General features: G+C 36.6%; 1 protein-coding gene across 1 annotated transcript in view; it reads left to right on the forward strand.

Moving 5' to 3' along the window:
• Positions 1 to 7,910, forward strand: part of Slc39a12 (solute carrier family 39 member 12) — a 79,703-nt gene that overhangs the window by 69,558 nt on the left and 2,235 nt on the right. The gene's annotated exons all lie outside the window — the stretch shown is intronic.

Consider the following 7,910-nt stretch of genomic DNA (forward strand, 5'->3'; position numbering starts at 1 on the left):
AGCAGTGGTACAAAAGGGAAACAAGAATGTGATTCAATTCTATTTAGTTAAAATATGTTTTTAAATGTGATAAAAAAAAGAATAAAAAAGGAAATGGCAAAAAGGCAATGACACTAGTTCTGTTTGTGTGTCAAAAGAAAATTGATTATTGTTTTACTTTATACATATTAATATATATAATCATATATAATATATGATAATATATAAAATAATTTATACATATTAATTATTTAATATTAATGTATTATTAATACTATATGCCTATGCATATATGTATACGCATATACATACATACATATATACACACACATATATTTATCAGTCTGTTCCTCCAGAGAACCCTGATAAAAATCTCAAAAATAAAATGAAAAGAAAAATTACTCTGAAAAAAAAAAGCAGGGTGGGTGCTAGGGCAGAGCCACATCCCAACTAGAAATAGGTTTTTCCAGCATGCTATTTCAGGGTTCACAGTGTGGTAATATACCCTGCAGCATTCTCATTGAGGTTCATTATATCTTTTCTAAAAATTCTCAGATATCCTGTATCTCCTTGGTCTCCTGCTTTCTGCTCTTGTTGAAGTTTCTTATGTTTTTGCCTCAAACTCAGACATCTTTTTCTATGGCCATGCCTAGTCTCTTATTGAGCTCACCGATGACATCCTTTTGTGTTACAGTATTTTATTTCCAGCATACATTTTGTGATTTCATCTTTGAATTTCTCCCTCTCTACTTATCCATTGTTTTCCTTTTCCTTTTACTTCTTTAACTTGTTAATTGAAATATTCAAAGTTTTCTGGTCTAGTGATTCCAATATTCTTGCTATCTCTTTCAACTATCTCTTGATTTATTATGAACTAACTTTCTTTTGTTCAGATTTGGGCCTAATATACTAGATAAAAGGAATTGGACTAAATTGGCATTTAGTAATGTAGAAGTAAGGTAAGAAGGAGTTCTACATTCAGGTTAGTTTGGTTTTGTTGTAGTAGCTGTTATTATTTTTATTATTATTATTAGTAGTAGTAGTAGTAGTAATTTTGTGAGCACATACCCCAATGTGCACATCGCGGTCAGAGGACAGCTTTAGGGAGTGTGTTTCTGCCTGTCACTTGTAGGTCCTGGGGAGTGGAACTCCAGTCAGCAGACAAGTGTCCTTACCCTATTAGTGATTTTGCCTACCCTTGTTTTGTTCCTGATATATCTTTTGAAGTGGGGACTTGTTACCTGAAAATATTTGGTTCAAACTTCCTTCAAATTTATGGTCCTTTTGCTCCAGCCTTTTAAGTGCTAGGTTAAAAAAGGTTTGTGTCCCCATCCTTAGATAGGTTGTGCGGTCCTCACATGTGGACCTATTCTGTGCTTGTGATGTTTCATTTGTGCTTGTCTTGCCTCCTCCTGTGCCCACATAGAGCAGAATGGCCACAGGCCTTTACAGTTGGGTGGGTCCCACTGCCAAGTGTAGGTTATTAAGCGTCTAGTAAAAGCAATCAAGTCAGGCTCTGCTTAATTACTCCCTTTAGGCAGGCCTCATTAGAAAGAGCAGCAAACCTGGTTTATTTAGCCCTGCCAGAAGAAGAGATTTTGTTCTCTGTTGTTCACTCTGAGGACTTTTACTTGTAGGAACAAGTAAAAAGTTTTGACGACGCTGTGGCTGAAGCCTCTGGAGTTTGAAGGTCAGGAGTCCTGATTCAGGCTGCCCTGATAAGTTGATCCACTCAGCCCAACAGCTGTACCTCCAGTTTCTGAGTCAATGGTGTCCCAAGACCTTTCCTGGAAGCTAAGAGTTATTGTTTTGGATTTCTTTCTTTCTTCCTTACACGCTCAACTTCCTATCTCCCAATACAAGCCTGGCAGGTTCCTGGAATTCCTCTTCCTTATTTCCAGTACCTTATCCCAGGCAATAATGTACATTCCCCCTGATTCTTATCCCAGGCAATAATGTACATGCACCCTGAAACCCCCACAATATTCCCAAGGTCTATATAGCCCTCGTTCACTCGAAATAAAGTTGAGCTGTCTCACTGAAGCTGATCCTGGAAGTCATTCTGTCATACTCATGGCTGTCTGAACCCTGCTCTTCCCCTGGCTCTACTCCTCTTACCCTCATGGTGTGGCTGTTGACTTCTGTGGAAGGGAATCCAGAGGCATCTAGGAAGGAATCATGTCTTGGCTATTGTGGGTATTGCTGTAACAATCATGAATGTGTACCTAACTTGGCACCGTGCTGACTGATATTCCTTTGAGTCATATCCTGGTGTGGTATCATTACATCATAGCAGTTCTCATTTAGTTTATTTAGGAATACAACAGAGATAAAACAGGGGTCAGTACAGTAACTGAGGATAAAGGCACTTGCTGTCACTACTGATTTTCACAGGAGCAGAGTTAGGTCACATTCCCACAGTAGTATGTAACAGTTGCTTTCCATGTATCCTTACCAGAATCATTATTGGGTTTTTCTTTCCTTGCATGTATATATGTGTATGAAAATTGATGTTCAATGACTTCCACCACATTCTATTTTACATGGGTAGGGTTTCTACCTGAACCTAGAGTGCATCAGTTGTGGATGGTCCAATGGATTGCTTTGCTGTGCAAATCCAGCCTTTGCTTCTTCAGCACTGAGATTATAGGTGGCAGATATGTCTACCCCAGTTTCATGGAGGTTCAGGGATCTGAACTGGTCCTTGCACTTGCATGACAGATGTTATCCACCGAGTCATTTCCCCAACCCCCTACTGTTTTCCTTCATGTTAGTCATTCTATTAGCATGAAATAAATTCAATCTCCAAAATAACTCAGTAAATACATGTGGTGTAGTTCCAATTTGTACTTCTATGATAGCCAAGGATGCCAAATATCTGTTTTACATAACATTTCATATACATACATATATATTTGCATATATATAAGACATATACATACATATTTGAGGACTATCTGTTCATTTATATATTTACAGATTGAATAATTTGGACCTTTTGTGTTTAATTTTAAATACTCTTTGTATGTGTGTGTTTTTGTGTGTATGCTTATGTGTGTATGTGTGTGTGTGAGGTGTGTTGCACATTTGCATATGTATGTCCATTTATGTACACATATCTGAAGTCTAGAGGAGGACACTGCATGTCTGCATGTCACTCTGTACTTTATTTCCTGGAGAAAGAGTATCTCACTAAACCTAGAACTAGGCTGGTAGGCCCACACAGTGCTAAGGTTGTATGTGTACCGCATGCTTGGCTTTGTTTTAATATAGGTACTGGAAACTCAAACCCAGATGTTCATGCTTGTCCAGCAAGTTCTGTCACCCACTAAGTTCTTTATAGATTTGGCTACTAATCCCCCATCAGCATTTATGGTTGGCAAAGACTTCTTCCCAGGCTGTTGGCTGTTTCTCCACAGCAAGCTTCTTTTGCTATACAGAAGCTTGTAATTTCACACAACTCCACTTGCCCATTGTTGCCTTTATCTCCTGAGTTATTGGAGCCCTTGCAATACGTCTTTGTTGACACTTGTATTCTGATGTATTTTCTCTTCACAATTACACCCAGGTCTTTAATCCATTCTGAATAGGTCTTTTCACACAGTGATAGATAAGAACCTAGCTTCATTCTTTTCCAGGTGGATGAAATTTTCAAGACACCATTTCTTGAAGAGGCTGTCTTTGTTCCAATGTGTGTTTTTGATATTTTTGTTGAAAATTATGTTAGTTTATTTCTGGAACCTCTATTTTTTTCATTTTTCATATTTTTTGCCAGTAACATGCTTTTCTGTCACTATAGGTCTATAGTATAATATGTAATTAAGGATTGTATAACTATCACACTGTTCCTTCTGCTTTACACTGACCATGAGTATCTGGTGCATTCATGTGAATTTTACCTTTTTTCCAAGTTCTATAAAAATGTTATTGGAAAATTTTCAGAGATTGGATTTAGTTGGCAAATAAGTTTTCATAATACAGACAATATTCATTCAGATAATCCTTGGAGGTGTTGGCTTGGGGGCATTCTAGTATATTGTAGAGGTCCTTTATCTTCTTACTTGGGCTTAAGATTTAAATTTAAAGGTATTGTTGATAGAAATCTTCCTCTTATTTCTATCTCATGAGTTTATTATTGATCTTTAGGAAAAGCTACTAATTTTTGTATGTAGATTTTGTAACTTATTACTTTACTGTGTTTATCAGGCCTAAGAGTTTTCTCATGGGGACTATAGTATCTTTCAGTATATTGTCATATCATATTCTTTTCCTATTTGTGACATTTTGTATTTCTTAGCTTGTACTACAACTTCAAACATTATATTGGATGACTAGAAAGTAGGTATTACTATCTCATTTTTGATAATGAAATAGATGTTTTCATTTTTCCAGTATAATGTTGGAAATGACTTAACATATATAAACACTATTAAGTTGAGTTATGATCCATAGTTCCTAGTTTTCTCTGCAATGATAAAGTACTGACTCAAACTAACTTGGAGAAAGAATGAATTTATTTGACTTACATTTTCAGTCCCAGTCAATTTTTTAAGAGAAATCAGGACAGGAACTCAAGTAGGAACAGAAGCAGAGACCATGGAAAGATGTTGCTTACTGGCTTGCTTCCTCTGGCTTGCTCTTTATACAGTTTGCTTCTTTATACAACCCAGGACCATCTACCCAGGGGTTATACCATACACAGTAGGCTGGGTCTTTCTACACCAGTCATCAATCAAGAAAATGCCTGACTGACTTGCCTATGGCCCATTTTGATGGAGGCAATTTCTCACTCTTCCTAGATGACTCTAGTGACTTTAGCTTGTGTAAAGTTGACAAAAACAAACAATAAACAGTCAGCACATATTCTTAGTATCTTTGTGTCTTCATCATACAGGGATATTAAACTTTGTCACAGGTCTTTTCTGCATATATTTGAGATAATCATGTGATTTTTATCCCTAAATATGTTTAGGTGCTATGTTATGTTTATTAGAATTGCATATGTTGAAACTTTCTTGCATCCTTGGAATAAAACTAACTTTGTTTTTTTATATGTTGTCAAGTTGGACTTGCAACTATTTTGTTGGAAATTTTGAACATAAGCTCATCAGAAAAATTGATCTGTATGTTTGATCTATGTTTCTTTTTCATCACTTAAAATTATTTTAAAATTTCATAGAATTAGATTGGCAGTGTTCCTTCATTTCAGTTGTGTGGAACTTTCTTTTAATTAAAATTTTAAAAACTTTAAGTATTTACTGTATTTACATAATTTCTATTTTTCTCACTCCCTTATCTAACTCTTCTCATGGCTTCTCCTTGAATGTGAACTTTTTTTTGTGAACTTTTCTTTGATTATTTCTCAAGACATGTACACATATACATATATAAACTCATGCTCACACATGCTCACACACTCTGCTGGGTCCATTTAATGTTGCTCATATGTGTATGTATTTATGACTGACCACTTGGAACTGGATAAACTGTCAGGAGACTCATCCCTCAAGAAGATTGCTTCTCCTTTTCTCAGTAGCCATATTACCTATAGCTCTTCATTTATGGATGGGGCCTTATGAGATTCTCCCCATTTATGTTGACACATCAATGATGTCATTATGAAGTAGTCTTGTTTAGGTGAGCACAAAGTTGAGATTTCATTAGTGAAACTTTCCTAGTCATTTGTAACATTATGTTTCAATAAACAACATGGTTCTCTGACTCTTACAGTCTTTGTGCACCCTCTATCACAAGTTCCCTGAGCCTTAAGTGTCAGGATTGTATTGTATATTTATCAATTGAAGTTAATACATCTAAAATTGTCTATTGTTCTCTGCACTTAGTTGTGGATTTCTGTGATAGCCAAGTTTGTTTGATGAGAGTGAGAGGCACTCTCATCTCTGGATATAAGAATAATAATTTGGAATACAGTTATAAATTATAATGGTTTAGGAAAGAGGCAGCAGTATGTTTATGATCTCCACACAGTCATGTTTATAGTACCAGTCATGAATTCCCTTCTATTGAGTGAGACTAAAATTCAACTAGACAGCTATTGGTTGACCCCAAGATATCTTGCCATACTGTTGTGGTTGGTGAGCTTCACAGCCAGGCACAACTGTCAATTGCTTTTCTCCCTTGGTAGCTTGCATAGCACCTTTGGATACTATGGGAGCTAGTCTTCAGGGAGAAGGTTTTCAGGTCAGTTATGGAATATTTTGAGGTGTACTCTTCTATTACAATGTGGCAGAATTCAACAGTAATTCATCAATTTCTACAAGTGTCTTTGTTGGGAGACTTATCCAATACTAATGCTTGTTAAATAACCAGTTAAATTGCTTGTTCTTGCTTGACTTAATTTTAGAGGTGTCTAGAATGTAATCAGATTTCTACATATTTTCCAGCTTTTTGAAATTTTATACAAGGAATTTTGATTATATGAAGAAGGCATGGTGGCAGAAACACTAGTGACTGTGACAGTTTGTATATACTGGGCCCAGGGAGTGGCCTTATTTGAAGGTGCAGTCTTATTGGAGTAGGTGGAGCCTTGTTGGATTGGGTGTGTCACTGTGGGCTTGAGCTTTAATACCCTAGTCCTAGCTTAGCTGCCTGGAAGCCAGTATTCTGCTAGCAGCCTTCAGATGAAGATGTAGAACTCTCATACCTGTCTGGATGCTGCCATGTTCCCACCTTGATGATAATGGACTGAATCTCTGAACCTGTAAGCCAGCCCCAGTTAGTTCTTTGAGGAAATCTAAGAGGCAGAGAGGGAATATCCAAATTAACAAAATCAGAAATGAGAAGGGGAACATAATAAGAGACTGAAAAAATCCAAAGAATAGTTAGGTGTTACTTCAAAAACCTGTACTCCAAAAAAATCAGAAAATCTCCATCAAATTTAAATGAAATGGAAGATTTTCTCGATAGATACCACTTAACAAAGTTTAATCAATATCAGACCACTGACCAGCTTATCTGTTCTTATGACAGTTTGTATTTTATTACTATTGCTCTGTAATACAGCTTTAAATCAGGGATGGAGACTTTTCTTAATGAAAGCCTTGGAATGAAAGTACAAGAGTACTTTCAATTCCTGTTAAGAATTTTCAAAACATGGAGAAATTTATGCCCCAGTGAATTAATTCCCGCTATTTCTTCAAAAAGTTACTGACTGAAATGAGGAAGATTCTGAGTGTGTTCTGAGAGCTGAGAAGTGATAACTACATATGGCTTGACCCTTGGCATTGTATATTTGTCCTTCTTAAAAAGGCTCTCCAAAGTACTCTCTGGGATTTTGATGTGTGTCCAAGAAACATTGTGACTCTTATATCTACCTTGCTGAAAGAGCCAGGTGTTCTCTCAAAAGCATATTTCCCGCATTGTGTTACCAAATCATTTTAGCAGTGGACAGGGGACGTTCAGGCAGGTCCCCTAAATTAAAACTTCCATATGGGGTTACAAAGGTTGTAAAATCATTTGAAATGTGATTTTCATTGTTTGTTCACTTCTGCAGCATAAGGGAGCTTGTCTCTGCAGATTTTTGATTCACATTATATGTCTTGGAAACATGGAAATTCACTCCTTTGCTAGCTTTATAGAAAAGATGTCACCGTATTTCTGTTCTGCCCTGTATTTTTATCATTTTTTATATAGAATGAAAGTTTTCTATGTAATGAACACCTTTTAACATTGTTATTTTGCATTTTTTCTAATGTCATAGGTAGGTATTTTCATAACAGGCAAGGATGAATTTCAGTTAGAGTTAGCCTTTGTGCCCCTGAGTGAGCTGATTGGGCTCTGGCCCTGGATCTAGTATCACATCTGTACAGCTATGGATGGGCTATTATCTTCCCTTTGTGCCCCTGAGTGAGCTGATTGGGCTCTGGCCCTGGATCTAGTATCACATCTGTACAGCCCATCTTCCCTTTGTG

The sequence above is a fragment of the Mastomys coucha genome, unplaced genomic scaffold, assembly GCF_008632895.1.
Source record: "Mastomys coucha isolate ucsf_1 unplaced genomic scaffold, UCSF_Mcou_1 pScaffold15, whole genome shotgun sequence".
NCBI classification, from domain to species: Eukaryota; Metazoa; Chordata; class Mammalia; order Rodentia; family Muridae; genus Mastomys; species Mastomys coucha.